At 52.7% G+C, this 25,416-nt stretch overlaps 1 protein-coding gene across 3 annotated transcripts in view; it reads left to right on the top strand.

Moving 5' to 3' along the window:
- Window positions 1-12,608: 12,608 nt before the first annotated feature.
- HPCAL1 (hippocalcin like 1) overlaps window positions 12,609-25,416 on the top strand; it is a 104,364-nt gene continuing 91,556 nt past the window's right edge. For 2 of the 3 annotated variants that reach the window (XM_042933690.1, XM_042933692.1), the window contains exon 1: window positions 12,609-12,874. The gene's annotated coding sequence lies outside the window, so the exon portion shown is untranslated. Of the gene's footprint in view, window positions 12,875-18,770; window positions 19,017-25,416 lie in introns of those variants that run through there. The other variant, XM_042933691.1, reaches the window with a different exon arrangement.

Here is a 25,416-nt window from a genome sequence, read left to right as displayed (position 1 = left end):
GGAGGGGCGCTGGTGCTGGCTGCCGGAGAGGTGCTTAGGGAGGTGACATCGAGCTTTGAGACCGGTTCGGAAGGGGGACGGGTGCCTGCTAAGTGCAGAACGCAAGGTGCACTTTCCCAGCAGGGAGGGGTGGGTAAGGCCAGCATGTGCCGAAGCAGAAGGAATTCCAGGGTCGGCCTCTGCAGACGGGCCTGCAGGGGAGCGAGGGAGAGAGGAGGCCCGTCTTCTGGCTGCCAGGACCTTCCGGCTTGTGGTGGACCCAGAATTCTCCGCAGACTCCACCCTGATCAGGTTCTGGGTGGGTTCTTGGGCCAGGAAGGCCGGTGGGGCTCAGGGAGGGAGCCAGAGCTGGAAAGGTCTGCAGCGTCTCAGTATCTTTACTGAGATCAGGAGACAGAAGGTCTTGGGTGCAAATCCCACGGGAAGGTTCCTATACCCTGATGGGTAGTCTGATGGGGCGTTACCTGACTCCCCGTGGGCAGGCCCGGCCTCCACTTGTCTCTGCTTTCAGCTGGGGCGGCCAGGCCCTTGGCTTGAAGGGTCCGTGGGCCCAGTGCTCTGTTCACTCTGAGCTGGTGCAGTCTCTGACAAACCAGGACAGTCGGGGCCTCCTTGGAAGGCACTAGAAGGAGGCACAGCCCCTGAATCCCAACCAGCAAATCACCCCTCACCCAGAGCAGAGCCCGGCAACCTTCCAGCTGACCCGGCACGCTTGCAGGCTGCAGCCCCGAAAAGAGAAACAAAGCGAGGTACTTTCCCGCCTGCACAACTTTCGAGTTCCTTTTGGTCCTTCCCCACAACCGACTCGGGTGGGATGTTCCAGACCCAGGCTCCCGGGGTCGCCTCCTGCGAGCCTGGAGACCATGTTGCCCGAGATGTTCACGATAACATCTCAGGCCCGGGGGTCCTGCTGACGGCCGGCCTGAATCCAGGGACAGTGGGCCTAGAAAGGACCATCTTCGCCCCAAGCCAACACGCAATGCCGCTCAGCCAGCCCAGGTTAGGTCAAGCCTCTCCGGCTTCAAGCAGGTTTCCCCGGGAGAGAAAATGAACTTAGGTTACTTCTCTGTTTTACTTTCCAGGAGGTGGGGAGGGCAGGCAGGTGACTGGGTTCGTTGGCTCTGTTCCTTTCTTTTTAAATTTTTTAATGTTTATTTATTTTTGAGAGAGAGAGAGAGCAGGGGCAGAGGGAGAGGGGGACAGAGGATCTGAAGCGGGCTCGGTGCTGACAGGAGAGCGCCCGATGCGGGGCTGAAACTCATGAACTGTGACACTCGGCCTGGGCCAAAGTTGGACGCTTAACAGGCTGAGCCACCCAGGCGCCTTGGGCTCTGTTCTTTTAGCGTAAAAGGAAGAGCGAGCTACCAATACTTCATTAATTCAGTTCCTAGTCCATTAATTCAGCCAGTGAGTGTTTGGGACAGCCCGTCTCTGGCACAGCCTGTCTTGACTCTGGGTATAGAAATGGAAATAGGGGCGCCTGGGTGGCTCAGTCAGTTAAGCGTCCCACTTCAACTCAGGTCATGATCTCACGGTTCATGAGTTCGAGCCCTGCATCAGGCTCTCTGCTGTCAGCGTGGAGCCTGCCTCAGATCCTGTTTCCCTCTTGCTCTCTCTCTCTCTGCCCCTCCCCCCCAACCCCGCTCAAAAATAAATAAACATTAAAACAATTTAGAAATGAATACATAAGACAAGTCCCGCCCCCAGGGAGCTCCCAGCTTGGTGGTGGAGACAGGCAAATACCGAGCTTATCACAAAGCTGTGGGACAGACTCCCACAGAAGCAGGACGAGTGCAGAGGGAAGGCTTCCACAGAACAGGAACTAGGGCGAGGAGAGCGGGGCACTGAACTCACGTACAAAATGTAAACAGGCACCGAAAATTCAGGCATCGACAACTTCATTTTAATGTAACGTTTTTCAAACTCAAAATTAATGTAAAAAATCCATGATGAACAAAGTATCAAAAATTTAAACAGAGACAGGCTATTGTTTCTTGTAGGAATTATTTTTTAAAATAGTTATTTATTTGGAGAGGGAGAACACGGGTAGGGAAGGGGCAGAGAGAGAGAGAGAGAGAGAGAGGGAGGGAGAGAGAGTCCCAAGCAGGCTCCAGGCTCTGAGCTGTCAGCACAGAGCCCGACGCGGGGCTCGAACTCATGAACCGTGAGATCAGGACCAGGGTTAAAATCAAGAGTCAGGAGCTTAACTGACTGAGCCACTCAGACGCCCCGAAACTGCATTGTTGAGCAATGGGAACAAGTTATGTCTAACTATGAACAGATTAGGCGACCCAGGGCTTTCGGGTGTAGGGCTCTTCTTCACCTGTGGTTTCAGAAATGGGAGGATTTGGGTGGTTCAGTCAGTTAAGCGTCCAACTTCGGCTCAGGTCATGATCTCACAGTTTGTGGGTTCGAGCCCCGTGTTGGGGTCTGGGCTGACAGCTTGGAGCCTGGAGCCTGCTTCCCATTCTGTGTCTCCCTCTCTCTCTGGCCCTTCCCCTCTCGAGCTCTGTCTCTCTCTCAAAAATAAATAAACATTAAAAAAAATATTTTAAAAAAATGGGAGGAATTTTGATACGTGTCTGGAGGGGCCCACACTTTCCCTTTGGCCCAGGGCTGCGGTGTGACTCAGGATGTCTGAGTAGCTTCCAAAGGCTAAACGTGTTTCAAGGTGGAGGACAGGCAGACAGGGCCTCGGCAGAGGGCTCAGCCTGTGCAAAGGCCCGGAGGCAAGAATGCTATTCACTTGACCTGCCAAAAAGATACAGGAAACTAAAATCTTTTTTTCTTTTCTTTTCTTTTCTTTTCTTTTCTTTTCTTTTCTTTTCTTTTCTTTTTTCTTTTCTCTTCTCTTCTCTTCTCTTCTTCTCTTCTCTTTCTCTTCTCTTTCTTTTCTTTTCTTTCTTTCTTTTTTTTTTTTTTTTTGGTAACAACTTTACTGAGATATAATTCACATAGTATGCAATTCTCCCATGTTAGTGCACAATTCAATGGTTTCTGTCTGTTCACAGAGCTGTGCAACCATCACCATGATCAATTTTAGAACATGTTCATCACACCAAAAAGAAACCTGTCCCCTTTAGCAGAGACACCCGCCCTGCTCCCCCCTCCCCCCATTTCACTCCGATCACTGCCTCTGGCCCTAGGACACCATGAGTTGACTAAGAAAACAACATAATTTTTTACTTTGGATGTTTGACTCTTCCAGATCCTAAACCTGTCTCGGCAGTGCAGACACAGATCTGCGCTGACATTCTGACCTCGCGCCTTCACTGGGAGAGCCCTGAGACCTTCGCGTGGTCGGTTTTCTAGCTTGACGCTTCCTTTTTTAAGCAAACAAAATTTTTTTTGTTTATTTCAACCACTTTTTCATGGACATCTTTCTAAGATATTGTGAACATTGGCCCAACAGTGATTCTCCTCCTGTTCCTTAACAGTAGGATCCTAAATTTATTTGGAACTGCAAAGACCCCATTTAAAGACTACACATTTTCCAGCTTCCTTATGGAAAGGTAGCCGTATGACTAAGTTCTGGCCAATGAGATGTGACCAGAGGTGTTGTGTGGCACTTACCTCCTCTTTAGAAAGGAAGGGATGGCCCTTTTCCCTTTTCTTCTTCCTTCTGCCTGGACAAAGGATATAAATGCTGGAGCTTTTGCAGCCATTCTGAGCCATGAGGTGACTTGGAGACCAAAGATCATGGAAGGAGGAGAAACACAAAACAGACTGGGTTCCTGTCATCTGGGACTATTTTAATCCCGGACTTCCTGTCTCTGGACTACTTAAAAACAAATTTTTTAAATCAACTTTATTGAGCTACAATTTACTTAAAACGCACCCATTTTAAGTGCACAGTTCATTGAGGTTTGACTAACGTATATGCCCGTGCAACCACATATTCCAACCAAATGCAGAATATTTTTATCACTCCCCAAAGTTTTTATCCCTTTACAGTCAATCTTGGATCCCCCCACCCTCCATACACCTGCCCCAGGTTCCACCTACCTGCTTTTTGTCCTGTAAGAATAGTTTTACCCTGGGCTACTTTTAAATGAGCAAGAACTGAAGGTTCTGTCTTGCTGCAGCCAATATTTGGGGGGCCTTTATTATGCGCAGCTGATTCTAATGCAGAAGTGAATAGAGATATATTACATGCAGCCTCAAAGAGAGGCCCCTAAATACATTGTAATATTGTCTTGACCACCGTTAGATATCCACGCCTTAGATTGTTCCCTAGGAAACAGATCTGGAGATGAGATTTTTCGAGCCAGAGGTTTATTAGGGAGTGCCCTTGGGGACACAGCTCTGTGGTGAATAAGGGGCACAGGGGGGAGACAGCTGGACCATCTCTGAGGCTGCGTAGACCTTCAGAGATGTCCTGGGCCTGATCCCCAAGTTACCAGTTACCGGATGGGAGCTGGGCCTGGGGAGCCGTGAACCTTAGGCCACTAGGCAGCTCCTTTCGCTCAAGGGCAGTTCCCAGGGAGGGATCGGCCAACGCTCCTTGCAGCTGAGGGACGTCTGTCTGGGCTCCGATGGGGAATCTGGAAGGAGAGTCACAGCGGCCACGAGACCATGAATTCCCGGGTTGTCCTCGAGGGTTCCTTAGCTGTGTGGGAGCCGTCCGCACCTGCCTGGAAGGCCTCATGCCCCTGATGGGGCAGACGCCCGGCTCGGTGGGTCCTATAGCTCTGTCCCCCCCGGATTCCCTCCACACATGGCCTCCTCACACCTGGGACACTGTGGCGTCAGACGCGTTCTCTGCCTGTCTCCCGGGCTGACCCTTGCCCGGCTGTCTTTGCACACAGTGACTTCGGCAATGCCTCTCCGTGTCCTGGCTTACTTTGAACTTCACGGGGACTTCCCTGACCCTGCTCAAAAGACATGAAAGTTAACATCGTTCTGAGCCACTTAACCTTTCTCCACTCTGGGAACAGCTCTCCGTTTCCATGATCCTGCCTTACTTTACCAACAAAGCCTGAGGCTCCTAGAGAATTCCGTAAGTACCTGGGCTTCACAACAACCTTCGGGGGTGGGGGTGGGGGGAGCAAGAGCTTTTCCCCCTGCTGGGTTCCAAAAGGTTGACGCTCCTGGCACTTTGACTTTTAAATTAGCTGGGCCTTCCCGTAAATTAGAATCCAGACGCTTCCCAACAGACCAAATGAGGGACAAGGGATAGGATTCATGTCCCCTTTTTATGAGAAATATTGCGAAATGCAGATAAATACAGAGAAAAGGAATACACGAGACACACATGCATCCGTAACAGAGTTGCCACCAGGGCGCATTGGCTTTATATTTTTAGAAATAGTGCATGTCAGGCACAGGGGAAGCCCCTCGTAGCGCTACGATCTTTTTCGCATCCTGCCCTGTCCCAGAAGCAATCACTAACGTGAATCCGTGGGCTCTCCTGCAGTCCATTTTGATACTTTCGCCATAGTTGCGTGTATTTTCACAAATGTGCCTATCTTAAGTGAACATGAACAGGAACATACCGTTTCGTTTTCATTCCTTGCCTTTTTAAAAATTCAATGCTGTTTTTGTGGTCTATCCGCCTGGATTCAGATGTATCCAGTTGGTTGATCTTCCTGCCATTTATAGGAACTCATTGTAAGGGTATAAAGCGCTTTGTTCACCCCTCCCCCTCACGCGGGACCTTGAGGATGCTTTTCTCTCCTCCTATGTTGTGATGTGTTCATGCGTATGGCTTTTTGGCTTGTGCACAGACGTTTTCTTGGGGTGGGTAGCTGCAGGGGCAGTTGCTGGGCTGAAGGGTGTCTGTCTCTCCAACTTTACCAGATGTCGGCAAATTGTTCAAGGCGACGTGAGACCCCCTTTCCCCACGTCTTCCTCATTACTCTGTAGCTCTTATGAACAGGGCTGCTATGCACAGTCAGGCCCAAGTCTTGGGGTGGGTATATGTTTTCCATCCTCTCGGCTATGTACCTGGGAGTAGAAACGCCAGGTGGTAAGTCTATGTTTGACTTTTAGGAGAGCTGCCAAGATGCACTCCAAAGCCAATGCACCATTTTCTATTACCACCAGCCATGAATGTGGGTGGGTTCCAGATCCTGCAAATCCCCACCCACACTTGTTATTGTCCGTCTTTTTGATGACAACAGCCCCAGAGCGTGTGAAGTAATCTCACAGAGGTTTTGCTTTGTATCTCCCTGACAACGAATGATGTGGGTCATCTTTTCATGCCCTTGTTGGCCCTGTGTATATCTTCCTTAGATGTCTACCCCAGTCCCTTTCCATTTTTACTTTTTATGTAAAAATATTTTAGGGCGCCTGGGTGGCTCCGTTGGCTAAGCCTCCGACTTCGGCTCAGGGCACGATCTCGCAGTTTGTGAGTTCAGGCCCCGCGTCAGGCTCTGGGCTGACAGCTCAGAGCCTGGAGCCTGTTTCAGATTCTGTGTCTCCCTCTCTCTCTGACCCACCCCGTTCATGCTCTATCTCTCTCTGTCTCAAAAATAAATAAACGTTAAAAGAAAAATTGAAAAATTTTAAAAAAATGTTTATTTACTTTTGAGAGAGAGAGAGACAGAACATGAGCAGAAGAGGGGCAGAGAGAGAGAGAGAGGGAGACACAGAATCCAAAGCGGGCTCTAGGCTCTGAGCTGTCAGCACAGAGCCCAGCGCGGGGCTTGAGCTCATGAACCACAAGATCATGACCTGAGCTGAAGTCAGATGTTTAATTGACTGAGCCACCGAGGTGCCCCTTTCCCTTTCCATTTTTAAATTGGGTTATTTGTCTTTTTGTTGTTGAGTTGTAAGAGTTCATTATATACATGCAATAGAAGTTCCTGATTAGATATATGGTTTGCCAATATTTTCTCCCATTCTATGGGTTGTCTTTTCACTTTCTTGATGGTGCCCGTTGAAGCACAAAAGTTTTAAATTTTGATGAAGTCCATCTTGTCAACTTTTTCTCTGATTGCCTGTGCATTTGGTGTCATGCTTAAGAAACCATTGCCTGATCCAAGGTCCCAGAGATTTATTCTTTTGTTTTCTTCCAAGATTGTATTTTATCAACATTTATTTATTTTTGAGAGAGAGACAGACAGAGCATGAGCGGGGGGAGGAGCAGAGAGAGAGGGAGACACAGAATCCGAAGCAGGCTCCAGGCTCTGAGCCATCAGCCCAGAGCCCGACGCGGAGCTCGAACTCATGAACCGTGAGATCATGACCTGAGCCGAAGTCTGATGCTTAACCAACCGAGCCACCCAGGCGCCCCCAGGGGATTCAGTTGTACACTGAAGTTGAGGATCCATTGCTCTATATCTGTACCGTCCGGGTGACAGCCACTGGCCACATATGGCTACTAAGCACCTGAATTGTGCCGGTCCCAATCGAGACGCGCTATCAATACAGAACGCACATCGAACGTCAAAGACTTAGTATGAAGAAAAGAATGCAAAACATCTCATTCATAACTTGTAGAGTGATCGCGCATTGAAGTAAAAACATTTCCTCTATATTGAATTTACAAATGTGCCATTGGAGCGCCTGGGTGGCTGAGTCAGTTAAGCGTCCGACTTCAGCTCAGGTGATGATCTCGCAGTTCGTGAGTTCGAGCCCCGCGTCGGGCTCTGTGCTGACAGCTCGGAGCCTGGAGCCTGCTTCATATTCTGTCTCTCTCTCTGTCTCTCTCTGGCCCTCCCCCACTTGCACTCTGTCTCTGTCTCTCTCTCAAAAATAAATGCACGTTTAAAAAAATTAAAAAAATAAAGAAAAAGAAACATGTGCCATTAACATTAATTTTGCCTGTGCCTTTTTACACTGAAAAATGTGCCCGCGTACGTGGGTCACCTTTTCTTTCTGTTGGGGTCTGGACCGCCGGCTAGAAGGCGAAACGGAGACACGCAGGGCTGAGGGGTGTTCCTTCCGCTGCTCGTTAGCCGCCCCACTGTTTCGGGCAGACACTCACCTACCGTCCGTGTGGGCTGGCGCGTCCCCATTTCTCAGGCACCGGGAGCTCTGTTTCCCAGAAGAGAAGCCATCCGGAACCGAGCTGGAAAGGCAAGCAGCCTTTTCCGGTTCAGATTGGTTGGAAACCTTGGTCAAAGCCACTGTTTGTGCTTGGCTTTTGGTTTAGCAGGAGCGCTGCCCCGCCAAACAGATTCTTGGCTGCTTCCGGTGCACCCTGACCACTGCCTGGGGAGCGACCACTTCGAGGTCAGCACTCAAGTCCCCGGCAGGCACTTCCACAGCGTTCCAGGCCGTTTGCCAATCCCTGGTGCGTCTGACCTTTCCCTGCCCCGGTCGCCTGAGGGCAGCCCGACTCACTCCCGAGGAAACAGACTCCCAGAGCTTAGGTGTCGTGTTCAGGTGACGCATCTAGAATGTGCCAGAACTGAGACTGGAACCCAGGTCTCCGGAGATTCGTTAGGATGCTTTCCTTTATGCATTTATACTGAGTCCGTCAGCGCAGTGCTGCTGACAACGACACTGAAGGTAACGTCCTGATCATTTATGGCGTATCTATCAAGCCATAGGCCCTTTGCATACAGTGCCTCTTTTAATCCAAGGGAGACATTAACATCCACATGTTACAAATTAGGAAATCAGAGCCCTGGGTTAGGGCTCAGTCGTGATTGCTGAAGAGTATGTTCTTTTTATTTAGTCAGCTAGTTATTTGTTTTTATTTTTTTTAACTTTTTTTTTTTTAATATTTATTTTTGAGAGAGAGGGAGAGAGACATAGAGTGCAAGCAGGGAAGGGGCAGAGAGGGAGACACAGAATCCGAAGCAGGCTCCAGGCTCCGAGGTGTCAGCACAGAGCCCTACGCGGAGCCCGAACCCACGAACCGTGCGATCAGGACCTGGGTCGAAGTCGGAGGCTTAACCCACTGAGCCACCCAGATGCCTCATGACCTTGTTAACCTTAATTACTTCCTATAAAGTCCGATCTCCAAATCCAGGCACACGGGGGGTGTTGGGGCTTCAATGTATGAATTTTGGAGGGACACGATTCAGTCCATGGCGGGTAGTCGCTCGAGGAGAGGGACCCTCTCATTCATTCATTGGAACCCTCTGGAGCTTGCAGGGGCGAAGGGAAAAGGGGGATCCATCGGAATGTGCCTCTGAGTCACATTCCCTGTCCAAAGCCTGTGTGGGCCCAGCACAGTGATGCTGAATCCGGCTTTTAGACCCCGCTGCCACGGTTACTAACATGTGACCTTGGACATTTCCTTTCTCCAAGTATAAGTGTCTTCATCTATAAAATGTGGGAATAATCTTAAGACTGTTGGAAATAGCATATGTAAAAGTGCTTCTAAACAGTAATGTCATAAAACTATGTCAGATATCATTGTTATTTTATTTATTTTTTTAAACGTTTATTTATTATTAAGAGACAGAGAGAGACAGAGCATGAGCATGGCAGGGGCAGAGAGAGGAGGAGACACAGAATCCGAAGCAGGCTCCGGGCTCCGAGCTGTCAGCACAGAGCCCAACGCGAGGCTCGAACTCGCAAACGGCAAGATCACGACTGGAGCTGAAGTCTGACGCTTAACCGACTGAGCCACCCAGGCGCCACGATTATGTCAGATATTACTAAGAATAATCAGAATCAGTCCCGACTTTAAGTGTTTACGGCCATGGTATGGAAGACAAATTATATACAGCGTGCACCTGTTATGTGCTGAATTGTTCCCCCATAAAGATGCTGAAGCCCTCATCTCTGGTACCTGTGACTAGAACTCTATTCGGAAACGGGGTCTTTTGCATATGATCAAATGAAGGTCATGAGAATGGGCTCTAATCCAATATGACTGGTGTTCTTATAAAAAAGGGGAAATGTGGACATAGAGGCAGACACACACAGAGGAAAGACGATATGAAGACAGAGGGAGAAGACAGCCGTCTGTAAGCAAAGAAAACACCGGAGGCTACGGAAGCCAGGGGAGAGGCCCGGAACAGATTCCCCCTCAGACTCCTCAGGAGGACGCAGCTTGGCTGACATGTTGACCTTGGCCTTCCAGCATCCAGAGCTCTGAGACGGAATGTCTTGGTTTGAGCCAGCCTGTCTGTGTTACTTTGGGATGGCAGCCTCGGGAAAGTGACAGAGCACCATACCCTGAAATTGCTTTTCATTTTACGCCAGTTTATCAAATTCAGAAGTACTTATGAAGTAACTACTGCATGCCCTCCCTCCATGAAGCTTGATAAGGCGTTACTGAAAGAGCAAAAGGAAAGGACCAGGCTGTAGCTCATTTGAAGCGAGACACTCCTCTAGAAGTTCAGGGAAGGGAGAAGTGCACAGGAGCTGAGAGGTCAGAGGGCGAAATCTGAACTGGATCCTGGGGATAGGGAGGTTCCAGATGGGTGGGACAGAACACAGCCCAGGCAAAGGCCCGGAGGTCCACTGATAGCAAATCTGCTTTTTCACTCTCCCCGAGCTTCCTCCCCCTCCACCCTGCTTCCCCCTGGGTGAAGCTTTCCCTGCCTCCTTGTCTTTCAAGGCCCCTGACCCTCTCCCCCCGAGCTGATTTTGCAGGTGATCATAGCTAGCTGTGGCTCAGATCTCAACGACTCTCATGCTTTATGTGCGTGTCCGTTGTCCTGTGACTGAGCTTTGGAAAACTGTGCTCTGATTCTGTGGCAGGAGACGTCATGATGTGCCCACCAAAACGGCCGTTTTCTCCTGGGCACAGAGGAAGACTGTAATTCCAGGACCCCTTGCATCCAGGTAGCGCCTCGTGACTAACTCTGGTCAGTGAATGCGGGCCAATGTGACATATGCCTCCTTCAGGCCTGGATCCTAGTGACTGCCTCCCCCCCGCCCCGGCCCCCGACCCCCAGCTAGCACTGTCTCCTCTCTTGTTGCTGGCTGGAAGTCAAGGGGTCGGCGGAGTCCTCAGAAGTCCTGAAGGAAGAATCTCCAGTTGGAAGAGATTCTGCTGGAATCTCCAGCTGGAAGGGGCTGGAGTTCCCGAATGCTCGTGACCAGCCTTCCCCGAGCCCTCCAACTGCAACCTGAGTGAGAAGTGAGCCTCACGTGTGACCCCAGCAGAACGTGACTTACCCCGTCCAACCCAGTATCCACCTGGTGGATGGGCCTGGGTTTGACATGTGACCGCAGGCGTCTCACCTGTAACCCTACCCTCTGCGTGGATATACTGCAGGAAGCCTACTCCATCACCGTGGCTGCTGGTCTGCTGAAAAGGAAAGAGGGTGCCCCAGGTACCAGAGTGGCTCCCTGTGACATCACCCCGGCCCCCTGCTGCTGACAGCTCAGTAATGATCGCATTTAATCCCCACAGCAGGGCTGCCTAGGAGACTAAATGCCTCTGGAGTGGTTTTGCCATTTGCTTGCCGAGAGAGAGAGAGAGAGAGAGAGAGAGAGAGAGAGAGAGAGAGAGAGGTCTGGGCTTCGACCACCTTGCCTGCCGGCCCACCCTATTCCCCCCCCCACCCCGAAGCCACCCACCAGCATTCCTCTCTGCAGCCTCCTGTGTAATGGGAGTTCACTCACCACTTTTGTGGAGGAGTATTTGAGGAGGATTTGCGTTTTCCCCTAGAGACGCGAGAGAGACAGACTGTCTCAGCCTAACACTAACGCCCAGCTCCGCATTCATGGCTGTTTCTGTGGTTACCTTTTCTTCGGGGATGTTTGGGGTGGGTGGTGGTGGGTGGGTGTATATATTTGCTTTTCCAGGGCCCAGATCTTCAGGAGCTACTGGGAGGAGAGGCTCTGGGAAGCACGGTCCCTCACTCCCTCTCTCCCAGGCAGGTGCCTTCAGAGGGGGACTGAGGAAGTCTGCAGGACGCATGGGGTTGTCTCTCCCTGACACCCAGGCCACCGGTCCCTGAAAAAGGAGATTTCCCCCAAGTCCCTTCCTCCGCAGAGACTGAAGGCCCAGAGCACGTCTGGGAGGGAAGGGCCCGAAAAAAGCCTGCTCCTCCTCCCGTCCATTTCCTAGGTGGGGAAACCAAGGCCGGGAGTCTAAGGGACTTGCCCAAACCGCCCGCCCGGAATTGGCAAAGGCAACCAGAGCTGGAACTCAGGTGTCCTCGGTTCTTCCCTGAAAGAGGCGCGGGAAGGCTGGTGTTATCTGCCCGGGGGGCTGGCGGGGAGGATGCCAGAGGGCCCCGGGAGATGGCCTGGGGCGACTCCAGCCTCTTCCCTTTCTGGGCCACCAGAAAGGGCTGCACTTCCTGCAGAGGACTGGGGAGGCGGGGGAGTGGGCGCGGAACTGGCCCCTCCCGGTGCCGCCTCCCCGCCTCTCCCACACCCGTAGGCCAGAGGCCAAGGGTTAGGGAGGCGGAACTGGTGCTCGGCCCCGGTCCTGCCCCGAAATCCAGCCGACACGGGACCGGGTTAAGGCCTACGCCGGGCGGAGAGTGCGCTAAAGGGCCGCGAGGGGCCGGCGCGGAAAGCTCCGAGGCCCCGGGCCGAAGGGCCAGCAAGGGGCGTGGCTAGGGACGGGGGCGCGACCCAAGCAGGGTAGGTGGGCGGGGGCAAGACGGGGGCGTGGTCGAGACGGGGGTGGGTCCGCTGGAAACTTGAGCGCCGGCCCCGGCCGCACGCTCCGCCCCCGGCCCCCGCCTCCGGGTCCCGCCTTCGAGTCCCTTCCTTCCCGGCGCTGGCAGGCGGGCCGAGGCGACCGCAGGCGGCGGACGGGCGGACCGGCGGACAGGCGGGCGCCTCCTACTCTTTCCCTCCCTCGCTGCCGGCTTCCTTTTGTTTTTCTGGGAGGCGATGAACGCAGGGCCGGCGCGGAGGCTGCGGGCGCACGGAGGCCCGCGCTCCTAGCCACCCTCCCGGCCTCGGCGCGCTCGTCCCGGGCAGCGGCCCGCGCCTGCCCCAGCGCCCGCGGCGCCGAACTTGGGCTGGGGAAGCCGGCGGACCGCGTCCTGCTGCGGAGCAGGTAGGGTAGCGAGGGGCTGCGGGCTCCGGAGAGTGCCGGCGTGGGCACTGGCGTGAGCTACGATCGGGCTCTCTGCGTGCGTGAGTGTGTGTGTGTGTGTGTGTGTGCGTGCGCGCGCGCTCGCGTGTGTGTGTTGGGGGTGCCTGTGTTTGTCTGCGTGGTGGAGTTGTGGGTGACCGAGGACGGTGGCGTGTCCCTGGAATGGCGTGTCCTCGTGGGGATCCGTGTGTGCAGTGGGTGTGCACATTTTGGGCTGCGTTTGTGGAATTGTGTGTCCGGGCGCAGTTGCTGGTGGGGACGGGTGCGGGGCGGGTGGCTTGGGTGGGCGGCTGCGCGTGGGGCGCGGGTGGCGGGGTGGGCGTGGGCGTCCAGCCTTGCGTGCGGGGCCCTCTGTCCCCCGCCGGCCGGCGCAGTGCGGAGCTCCAGGGCCCCGGGAGACAGCTGGGATCCGAGGGAGGTAGTGCGGGCCTTTGGGGCAGCCTTGGCTGGCCCCGCGGGGGTGGGGGGCAGGTGCGCGCGGCCCACGTGGGTGGCAGGTGAGCTCCGGCCAGGGTAGGGGGCTGGCGCGGTGGCCATCCGCTCCCTCCTTACGGGCGGAGGGGAGACGGACAGAGAGCCCTGCTCCTGAGTTGGGAGCCCTGGTATCGCCGTGACCCGCACTGCGACCTGGGCCAGACACGCCACCTTCTCTGGTTGAGATTTGGTTCTGTATCAAATGGGGACAGTTCCTCCCTTGGGGTATGTCATGACATTTAAAATGAGAACGCGCTAAAGATAGGTCTTGGCCGGGTGCTTGGCACATAGTAGGTGCTAAGTTAATTGAATTAGCGTCTCGGTCTCTTTTTTAATCCTTTTTTCCCCTTCATCGTGGGTGGGGCTATTACATCCCCAGCCCCCCGCGCGTGTTTTGTGCCTCTCTCACGGCCCTAACTTAACCGCGAAGCACCGAGATTCGAGAAAGTTTAGGCTGCTGGGTGCGCCGCCTGCTCGCCGCATCTCCCGGGCGGCGCCGCCTCGGGTGTGCAAGAGCGCGCAGCGCCCCGCAGCGAAGTCTCCAGCGCCCGAGCTGGGGGTCCCTCTCCTGGCCAAACGCGGCGGCTGCTGGAGTCGGGAGCCTTTTTGTTCAACAAGTGCCTAGTCCCCGGGGCTATAGCATCTCACACAGTCTGCCAGCCAGGGCGTGAAAGTGGTGCCCCCGCAGACGTGAATCTCGGGCTCCCAGGGCATCCCAGCCTGGCCTCGTCAAGCTGAAGGCCATACCCCTTTACTCTCGGCCAACACCCATTCCCCCTAGAGGAGGCGGTTTGCCAGGACGGCGAGTCCCGCCTTGGGCCTCGGCATTGGATTCCATCCGACCTCCCCCCCCCCCCCCCCCCCCCCCCCCCCCCCCCCGCATGCAACTGCGGTTCTGTTGGATCAGCCTTCCGCAGCAGGCCGAGGCTCCGTGGGACCCTTCCTCCTAGTCCCACACCACAATGTGTAAAATATTTAGTTTGAAACCTACTACTATGTAACATTGAACGGCAGTGGATGTGCACACCCTCTAACCACGATGCAATCTCGGGGAGAGCCCTGCCAACCGCAGCATAGACCCAGCAGGGCCAGCTGGCCGGCGCTGCCCTGCTGCCTTCTCCCAGAGCTGGTGATTCCTTCCCTCCATCGCCGTGGTTTCTTTCTTCCTCTCGGGACCCTCCCCAGTCAGGAAAACAAATAACCTTTCACCAGGGGAGCGGCCAGCCTCATGGTCCGTGAGGCTCTAAAAAATGGAGCAGTGGCATGGAATGGGGACCATCATGGGCTGTGCGGAGGTATGGGATGCGATTCCCGGGATCATCGGCTCTCGGTGGGTGTGCTCCGGGAAGCTGGCATCCTTTGCAGGCTTTTATGACACAGGAGCCAAAACCTCTCGTTTGCTCTGTCTTTTGCCAGCACTGACCGCTGAGGCTTCAGCGGTGATCGCAGGCCAGGGGACCTGGCTAAGCTAAGTTTTCATCTGATTTGGTGTCAGGGGCACACATAAAATGCAACCTGCTTTTTCTGTTTTCATAAAATGATTTTATATCCTAGAGGGAAAAAAGGGCCTTTCATCTGAATCCTGCTCTCTTCTCCGTAATCAGATTCAGTAATACTGGAAAACAAAACAAAACAAAACAAACAAATCAGGCTGGCTTTCTCAGATCAGAAGATAGACTAAGAGCTGGCCTGTTTGTTGTTGTGGTGGTTGTTTTGTATTTTCTGCTTTAAGCCACCCTTTATCTCAAGCAAACCAGTGTTTTGGCCCTAGATCTATTTCTGTTTCACTTTTGAGAGCGCCTGTAATTACTGAGCTCTTGAGGTTTTATTGGATAATGTGCCGGAGGGAAGGCTCAGGGGCTCTGCCTCTTGCTTGCGGTGGGATTTGGTTCGATGTGGTGCGTTTTAGCCTTGCTTGCTCCCTTTGGGTTCCGCTGTGATGCTTTTTGTAAGGTGGAAAATAGATGTCGACGTGTGATAATCGTGGGGGACACTTGGCATTGGGAATCAGAAGGCTGGAAGCTCAGACTTGTGCAGGAACAAGTCTAAACCCCAGAAGAACAGAGATTTGCCCAAACTCTGGCCAGTATCCATTCATTTCCAACAAACCCTCTAGAGGGAAACTCTTAAGAGATATAAAGGAGCTGGGACTCATTCTTCCAGAATTTATGCTAACGCTGCTCTCTGGCCACTGACTGGGCCGTGCAGAATTCGGAATGCAAGCTTTTGAACCCCAAGGAGTGGACTCACCTTTGTGCTCAGCCCCCATGTGGGCTTCGTCTTTATTGAGCTCTGTCTCTACCTGGAGATGCTGCGGAGTTTGCTCTTAGTAAGGCAGAAGTACTCTCTTCCCCGGCTGGCACCCGCTACCTTCAGGGCTCCGCGTGCACGGTTACAAAGGTTGCCTTTTTCCATAAAATACCCTAGTGTGCATCTGTGCATTAGGCACTCTGTCTCCCCGTCACGCCTCCAGTCCTTCCCTCAAACTTATTCTAAGACCTCGTATTGCCACTCCTAAGCGGTAAAGTGCTCAGGTCACTGAGGAACCGGTGATAATCCTGGATAGGACTAAGGAGCCCCAGAGTGTATTTGGCACCAAAGAGTAAGCTGCTTGGCAGCTGAAATTTTATCTAGATCGGGATCAGGTTTGTGTTAGAATTTCGCATTCCAGGAAGCCCTAAACCAAGCTTGTTTGTTACGGGATAATGCTTCCAATTTGTGAGTCGCCAGCCCAGGCTTGACGGGGGGGATTAAGCGTATTTTGCTAGTGTGTCAGCCCCAAATGTCATTGTGCTTGTGGAAGGAGGGCACTTGTAGCCTTTAATGACGCTCTGTCTACTTTGGGCCTCACCATTCTCCCTCAGTCTTCGTTGGGTTTCTTTGGCGTTTTCATGCCCACATGCGAGGCTGTGCCCTCGATGCATCTCATACAGCTCTCGTGCTCTTTGCTTTGGGTCGAGTTTCCAACCAGGGGGTGACAGGTAATTGTATATGGAGATAGCAGAGGGGGTTCAGGAGCTGTCTCCATGACTCTTGCTCTATGGGGGGGAAGATGTTTCTTTCAAAGCACTTTCCACCAGAAAAAAAAAAAAAGGGTGGAACCTAGTGGCATGGGTTTTAATGTAACTTCAGGTAATCGATACAGTTTGACAGGTACAACATTTCTTAGGTGCTGATGAGCAAGTCTAGAGAATTTTTTTTTTCTTTTTATCATCAGAAAAGCACAGTAAATCCTTTAAGAGAACCCTGCCTTGGCCATGTCCTTTCAAGTATAATTGAATTTCAGAGGCAGAGCTTCATATCTCTGCATTTATGAGGCATGACTAACTAAAGACACCTTCGGGGAGATCTTAGGCTTTCTCCCTGTTGCAGCCCTCCCCTGCCAACAGCAGGTGGGCAGAGATGTCTTCTTGGGGCTCTTTTCATTTTTCTTTATAAGCCGAGTGCATGCCCCCCCCCCCCCCCCCCGCACCTGCTAATCCAGCAGCTGTGTTTTCCAGATATCGGTTTCTTTTCAGCTCTTGAGGTACAGCTCAGATTGGCAGGAAACCAGGAGACGGGGTGGGGTGCTGCCATCCGCCGTCCCTGCCTCATTGGGTAAATTTCTGAAGAGCGAGTGATGGGAGTGCGACCCTTGCCTACGAGACAGTTCAATGTACTCCATGGATAGAACTACTATGATTCTGAAGACAGGAGGAAGGCTTTGGGGGGCTGCACGGTTCTCCTCCTGGAAGTCTTCCATGATTGCCTCAGTACCCTGTTGCCGCAGCTGAAATCCTCCCTCTCTCTGTGTCTCTTTCAGCCAGGGAGGTGTCCCTGAGTCAGGCCCTCTTCTAAGCGCTCTCCTTTCACCTGGGCTCCCATCAGGTGAGCAAACCTGAGTTCTCCCAGTGCTCGGACCCCACGCCGTGGTGCAGGCTGCACGCAACTACACCATCAAAGCAGAGCCCCGAACTTCCCCTCCACCTCCAAGCCGGTCTTTTTTTTTTTTAATTTTTTTTTTTTAACGTTTATTTATTTTTGAGACAGAGAGAGACAGAGCATGAACAGGGGAGGGGCAGAGAGAGAGGGAGACGCAGAATCGGAAGCAGGCTCCAGGCTCTGAGCCATCAGCCCAGAGCCCGACGCGGGGCTCAAACTCACGGACCTTGAGATCGTGACCTGAGCTGAAGTCGGACGCTTAACCGACTGAGCCACTCAGGCGCCCCCAAGCCAGTCTTTTTTTACCTGTTATGATGAAGGACTCTAGCCAGCTTGTTCATGACCGCTAGAGATCTCCTGAGTGTGTCTGAGCTCTTTCCCTTTCTTTCTGTGTCTGTAAATCGGTCAGTCCTCTGTTGCCCGGGTCCCTCCTCTCGGTCCCCACGGTTCCTCTTCTGCAGAGTAGAGCTTTCTCGTCCCGTATCCTGGAGCCCGGCCTCCAGTTCCTCAGTCATCGCTGCCATCAGGTCGGTGTTGAAAACAGATTTTGTCATCTAACTCTGTGCTCCGGCCCCCCCCCCCCCACCCCCGCCCCCGCTCCCAGTTCATGCTCTTCCTTAGTCAATGTTCTTCTGGACACCTGCCGTGTGCCTTGCTCGAGCAGGACTCTGGAAGCTGGACACAGGCTTCCTCACGGCCACAGCCCGGCTTGGGCTGGGGGTTGGGGAGACCACCCACGTCTCCTGAGAGCCCATCTGAGGGCTTCTCAGACCTTGACAAGTGCCCCAGGGAAGCACCACTCCCCCCACCCCACCCCAACTAGGGCAAAGGGGGTCAAGGTTCTGGGATCCGATCTTCTAAGCTGCAGTGGGAGGGGTGCAGGTGTCTGTGGGGGGGGGAGACGGGACTGTGAGGGGGAGGGTGGCCGGGCTGCTCCAGTGCCCGCTTTTCTTCTCTCCCACCCAGACTTCTTTATCTGCTAAACTCCTACTCATCCTTGAAAGAAAGATTTGTTTAACTAACAGCTTTATTGAGATAGAATTTATATACCATGAAGCGTACCCATTTCAAACATGTCCAATTCACTACTTTTCAGTAAATCTACAGAATTGCGCAAGCGTCACCACAATCCAGTTTTAGAACCTTTGCATCACCCCAGAAAGCTCCCTTGTGCCCGTTTACTGTCATTCTCTGTTCCCGCCCCCGCCCCCAGGCAGCCGCCAATGGGCTTTCCGTCTGGAGATTTGCCTTTTCTTCCTGCCTCTTGTTTTATAGATTTGGCCTAAGGGCCTCTTCCTTGAGGCCTTCCTGGAGTTTTCCAGGGAGAGTTGATTGCTCCCCTAGGCTGATCAAGTGGCCGGGTGCTTGTTTCCCCGGCTGGATGGCCGGCTCTTTGGCACAGTGACTGCGTCCTTCTGGCCCCCAGCCCTCCCCTAGCACAGCACTGGGCGCCCGGGGTGCACCCAGGGCAAATTGTCCGTGCTTGGTGCAGTCGCTTCCCTCGTGTTTCTTTTGTCAGCTCCCGAGTTAGAATTCAGTAGAGGGTTAGAATTCTAAATACAGGGCAGGCAATTATGATGTGGGGCAAGAACGTGTGAGGCAGGCGGGGTCAAACCCATTTTTTAAATGAAAACATCCAGGATGCCCAGAGCAAAACAACTCACCCAAAGCCATCCGCAGGAAGGAGAAGAACCAAGAATTAAGCCAGGTCGCTTTCTCTCCCACCCCTGTTTGGAAATCAGGGCATCCCTTCCTGTGGCTTTTCCTGGAGTCCCGTTCGGTTTTTCTTGTCATTGCCTCCAAGTCATGTAAACAGACTCCTTGTAGGGTATGAATTTGCCCTACGCGGCCCATCTTCATTTGCCCCATTACTTGGCTCACGGCTGGCCAGGTAGGAGTGACTCAGGCGCGCGTGTGTGCGTGTGTGTGTGCGTGTGTGCGTGTGTGCGTGTGTGTGTGTGTGTGTGTGTGTGTGCGCGTGCAGAGAGGTCTCCTGGGAGATGGATAGAGAGAGGCCCCGGGAGTGCGGGAGGTGCACTTACCTGGCTTGTGCGTTTCAGAAGAACTTCTCTCCTTGTGTCATTTTTGCCCTTTCAAGAAAAGCGGAGGAGGAGACCCCATTTTACAGATTGCAAACTGAGTCACGGAAGCTGTATACTCAGTGTATGCAGGTGGATCAGGGTCTGGGGTGTGGACCGCCAGGTCACAAATGCTCACTCTCTCTCCCACCGATGCACAGAACTTGCATGATAGACAGCAAGAGTGTCTCGTCTCTTTCTGAAGACTGGAGATGTTGGGGTCTGGCAGACCTGGGTTTGAGTCAGGCTCTGCTCTGTCCTTCATCAGCTGGGTGGCGCTTTGGAGCCCCAGTTTGCTCACGCGCACAAAGAGGTTCCATGGAACCGTATCACATGGAACGTGGATGTATTGGACCCCGTTGAGTCTTTGGCCAGTCACATGTCTGCGGCAAGTGCGGGTGCCTGTTGCTATTTCAACATTCCTGGGTGGCTGGCGGTGCCTCCTCTGCTGCTCAGTATTTCTTTTCCAATTCAGGTTTATTAGGCGTCTTTGACCCAGACCGTAGTAGCAAAGCACTTGAGGTGGGAGCCTGTGAATGTGTGCCAAGTCTCCTGGAGGGGAGCTGGTGCGGCTCACGATTTGAAGTTTAGGGAGCTGCCCTTTCGGATGGCCCGGCTTCTCAGAAGCATCTCTGAGGGTCGCTGACCCGCTCGTGGGGACCCCGAGCGAGGGGGAGCTGCACAAAGAGATCTGCAGGATATTCCTGCCGATGAGGCCCCGAACTCTTGATCCCCCGCCTCCTTGAGCGTTGGAAGCGTTTATTGAGTTTGGATGCGAGCGTGCCGGTGGGCCAATGGGCTGCCCGGGGGCTCTCGGGGACGCTGGCGGAGTCATGATTCTGTGCGGCGGTGTGTGTGTGGATCACAGCCCTTGTTTTCTTCCCCTCCAGCAGCAAAATGCTCAAGTCTCTGCTTCCTTCCTGTGCATTTGACAGGCATCTCCAGACAACAGAATTGACGACAGCTCCCGACCCTGCCCCGTCACTCCCATACTCTCTTTGCTGTGCCGTCATCCATTTTTGGAGGGAAGTGAGCACCGCTCAAAATCAGTCACCCGGGGTTAAAAACAAATCACTTCCAACACGGTACAATTTTCTGTATTTACATGTGGTTCACATGTGGGGCTGGAGAGTCGCTCCTGCCGGTGTGAGCGTGGGATGCCTAGAAAAGGCTGCCCCAGCCGTGGGCCCGAGGCAGGGCTGTGGGTGGGCAGGACCGACGGCTCGCTCACGCTCTCTCTCAGCCCTCTCCAAGGCGTGGGGTGGCGGTGGCAGCGATAAGGCTTTATTAAAAATCCTCAGTCATGCAGTGCCAGCCGCATGCCGGGTGACGCAGCCTGGATGGTCTGGTTCAGCTTCCGAGGGCGGGAGACAAAATGGGGCGGCTGCTCTGGCTTCTTTGGGCGTCTTTCTTCTCAGTAAGTAAAGGGAGAAAGATGCTAAGGCTTGGCTGTCTCTCGGGCTGGGCTTTTGGCACCTGTGATCCATTCTTATTCTGCAGGGAGCGTCTGTCCCTCTTCTCTCTCTCTCTCCCTCTCTCTCTCTCTCTGAAGATGGGATGAAGAACGGCCGTTTTTATGAGCGTACGTTCTTGGCGATATGCTGTTATTATCTGGCCTGAAAACAACATGGCCCAGCTGATTGTTTTGAGAGCGAGGCGGAAGGTGGCTTATGCATTTGGGAACTATTTTCACCATTGGTCGAGCCGGTGGGGGGAGGGGAAGATGTCGCCCAGGTAAGGGATTCCAGGTTCTCTCGGCCAGGGGCCCCCAAGCACTGGGAAGGTCTCGCGGTGGCCCGGTGCTCCTTTCCGGTGCGCTTTGTCCCGGGGCCACTTGCTGGCTTCCCACGCCGTCCACGTGATTATCCTCATCATCGCCGCCATCACCATCATCACCATCCAGTCTCCACACTGCTTCCCAGCCTTTGAGCGATTGCTTCCCGCGTAGCCCATTTCCGTTGAGTTAGCTGTTCTTTGCTGGCAGGTTGGGGAGGGGTGCCCACTGTTAGGAGGGTAGTGAGGGGAGTTAGCACAAGATGATGATAGGCCTGGAGAACCCAGATGGGTGGGTGATGGGATGTTACTCTAAAAGAGGCCGCGTGAGACTCCCTGGTCTGGAGTGTCCTTGGAAAATCCCACCTGGGATGGTTACTTTTATGTGTCAGTTTGACTTGGCTAAGGGATGCCCAGATAGCTGGTAAAACATGACCTCTGGGTGTGTCTATGAGGGTGATTCTTGGAGAGATTAGCGTTTGAGTCAGTAGACTGAGTAAAAAAAGCCCCCCTCACCGATGTGTGCAGGCATCATTCAACCATCGAGGGCCCGAATAGGACAGAAAGGCGGAGGGAGGTGGGATTTACTTTGTTTGAGCTGGGAAGTCCTTGTCCTTGTCCTTGGACATCAATACCTCTTCCTGGTTCTGTTTTTCTGGAGAACCTTGACTGATACACCAGCCACTCTGCAGGCCCGGGAGAGAGTCCGTGGTACCTGTTCTGTTGAGCTCCCCTTCGCCCTTACAGGGAAGATAAATTGCCCTTCACTTACCCTCTTCACCGGTGCAGGTTGGAGCCCGACCTTGCTGGTTGGGCCCTGTGCGTGTCTGCCTCTCCCAGGGCAGCGGACCTCTTTGCATGCGGGACCTTGTGGATTTCTCTTCCTTGTCCCCCCCTTCCTGGCACAGAGCCTGGAACACAACGGATGCCCAGGTGTGTGGCTGGACCACCACTCTCTTCCCTCCCCTGTTGGATGGTGGGGGGGGAGTTGAAGTATTTAAACCTTAACACCTTTGCCGAAGGGCCTTGCTTTGCAGGCCTGGATGTGTGATCAGCAGGTCAGCACACTCATGCTGCTTTCTGTGCTCATCACTGATTGGCGAGTGTTTTACCCATTCATTAAAATTATGAGACAGCGGTGTAGAAGCCATCAAGGCTTTCTGGGCTGGCGGAATGACCCCCATCTGATCATTGATGTCTGGCTTTACCTTGGCGGGAGTGGTTTTTCCTCCCCAGATCTGAGTTTCGTTATTTGTCAAATGGGACTCAGGACCAGGTCACCTTTACAGTCTCTGTCTGCTCTACGATCCGACATAAAGCCCAGAGACCATTTTCCTAGGCCAACTGACTGCAAAAATTAAAAAAAGAACCTCTTAGAATACACAGACATCTTAGCAAGGGCCGTCTTAACAGCCTGCACCAGAATTCAGAAGACGCTGGCGATGTTGAGGAAAAGATCTGTGGAGCACAGATTGGAAGGAAGGGGAAGGGTCAGAGGATACTGAAGTTGGGGAGGTGAACTCTTGTGTGTCCCATCCATCCATCCATCCGTCCATGCAGCACTTTCTTAGAACTTCCGGTTCCCGGAACGGCGCTCTACGTGAAGGAATGAGCTCGTAGTACAAAGGTAGTGAGATCAGTGGAGCGCAGAAGGTTGGCCATTGGCGGTGGAGCTGTGATCTGAGGCTCTCCATCCCGTGTCTGATTGAGAAGCTGTTTGCTTATCCCTTCAGGAAGGACACGCCCAAGGAAAACCAGTACAGAGGAGGCGGGTGGCCCTCCTTTTTGTAATAGTTCTTTCTGGGAGGCCCGTACCATACCGCTGATTATCTAAGAGACTGGTGGCTGAACTTCTCCTTGAGACTAATCGTGAATTAGAGAGAAGTCAGAGTTAAGGGAGTATCATAGAAGACAAGTAATCGGGTTACTTTCGGACAAAAGTACCTGTGTGTGCAAACTCCTGAATTCATTGAGTTCATGAACTATTAAGAATTCTTGGAGATGAGCACATTTGTGGTCATAGGTCGGTAGGTTTTTGCTATGAAAATCAGAAGCAATTTAAACATTTCTCCTACATGTAAGACTGGGAGCAAGGTATAGAACTGTCTGGACGGTGTCATTCCAATTGTGTTGCGGAGGGAAAAAAAGGTCTGAGAAAATAGACGAGAAGGGAATACACCAGGCTTTTAACAGCAGTCGAGTCTGATGGGATCACGAGTGGCTTTTCTTTCTTGCTTCTTCACATTCATCTACACTCTGACTTTTCGCCAGTGGGTGTGTATTACTCTTGCAGTTAGGGGGAAAAAAAGGTTTTGAAAGGAACACCAAGAGCACATTCCTCTGATAACCTTGTTTACCCTATTAATTTGCTTAGCAAACTTTCTTTTTATAGTCAGACTGGCTGGAACCCACAAGTTCCATACTTGGGATGATTTGGATTAATGGAAATTTAGCATAATACATCATTAGAGTTTGCTAATGCCATCTAAATTCAATACTAAGTAACTCTATTAACTGGAATATGAAGAAAAACGTTCTGAGTCTTCCTGGAAATCCACCATTTCAACATGGCGGAGGGTGGAGACTGTGGCCTAGAATTCGTTTCTTCTTTTTCACTTGCTCGAATTTGGGCGTTCACTTTGTTTCTTGACTGAGAAGGAGCCTATGTGGCTCCTGCTGGGTTTACCCGGGGTAGTTTGATGAGGTGGTTTGGTGTCTTTGTACCATTGCGCCTGGTCCCAGCTTCCATTGCTGTTTCTTTGCTTTTCTCGTCACGGGCGTTCAGCACAGTGGAACCTCTTCCAGAGATAATCTCCTTGCTGTTCGTGGGTCAGGCTGCTCAGTCCACTGCTTCAGTCCACGGCTGCTGTGGACTGGATAGCTTTTTCAGTTCCCCACCCCTGCCCTTCCCCCCATGACAGCCCAAGAGTAAACCTGCTGGTCTTTATCTCCGTCCAGTTGGAGGACTCGTGGGGGTGATCCTTCCCCACTCCCTGTGCTGCTCCTGCCTTGGACCTTGGGTTGACTTGGGTTGACGTTGGGTTGGTGTTGGGTTGACATTGGGTTGACTGTATTTACTGGTTGACGTTGGGTTGGTGTTGGGTTGACATTGGGTTGACTGTATTTACTGGCTGGGAAGCAGGACCCTCTCAGCCCTTGTTAGGGCCATGCTGACTTTCGGTGGCATCCTTCCAGAGCTTCTTAGGCTGTCGTTCCCATCATTTTTCAGAGGTTTAATCTGTCTGAGTCCAGGATATTGAGTCAGCAGTGGAAAGTTATGAAGTCGAGGCCAATCGTCAGAGAAATTCGCCAATATCAAGGATTAATTTCAGGGTGAATGAAGGAGAGACGTTGACGGCTGGGCTGTCTCTCCAGGCAAATAATGTTGCTGTCAGCTGTTGCCTTCGCTACAAGCTCGGGGTCCGCTCACAGTTTCTCGGGTTAGAAATTTTAAAAAATCACATCTTTATAGTCTGCTGTCCATATTTGTGATCTTGAGAAAGAAAATAATTTTCAGCAAAATTCCACACACATCTGGTAAACGATTTCAGGATCTTAACCATAAGGAAACCATATTTAAAAATTAGGATGGCTACAGTATTTGGAAATTATTATTTTTGAAAGCTGGGTCCTCAGTTTATTGAAGGATTCCACAAAGAGGCAGGAAGGAAGCCCTCCAGTCACTGGAAGCAGGTAGGTAACCATGGAGACTGGGCGTGTCCCTGGGGTTTCCTGGGTATCCCAGTTGTCCCGGAAAAGGATACAGAAGCCTGACTTCTATTTCTGAAATTGTGCGTGTGAGTTAAATTTTTCTAAACAAAGGTCATACGCTTTATTGACTCGACACTCGTGACATTTCGGACATAATTTTGCCCTCCTTTCTGGCTGCCTGATTATTAATGCTGCGTACCCCCTGTCTTTCCTGCCGGAAACACGAAACACTTCAATGCACCCCGGGAGCACCTACCCATAAACAGCTGGAACAAAATCTTCTAATAAAGCTAGGGGTCCTGTCTCTAGTGGGAACGATGATTGCTCTGTACGATTCGGCAGATTAGTCCGATGCTTATATTTTGCGTGCCAAGCTGGGCTCTGGGCCCTGGGCCCTGGGGGACGACAGGGAACAGGATGTGGGGGGGGCCCTGCCCTCGCCGAGCGCATGTCATGGTTGTGACCCATAACATGACGGCGTGAAGCCAAGGGGGGGCCCTGGACCCCTCTGCTCCTGGCTCACTCGGGCAGCCCCAGAGCCAGAAA

Source organism: Panthera leo, chromosome A3 (assembly GCF_018350215.1).
Source record: "Panthera leo isolate Ple1 chromosome A3, P.leo_Ple1_pat1.1, whole genome shotgun sequence".
In the NCBI taxonomy this organism is placed as follows: Eukaryota; Metazoa; Chordata; class Mammalia; order Carnivora; family Felidae; genus Panthera; species Panthera leo.
Note: the sequence above shows the minus strand (reverse complement) of the source record. Positions and strands in the feature narration are given on the sequence as shown.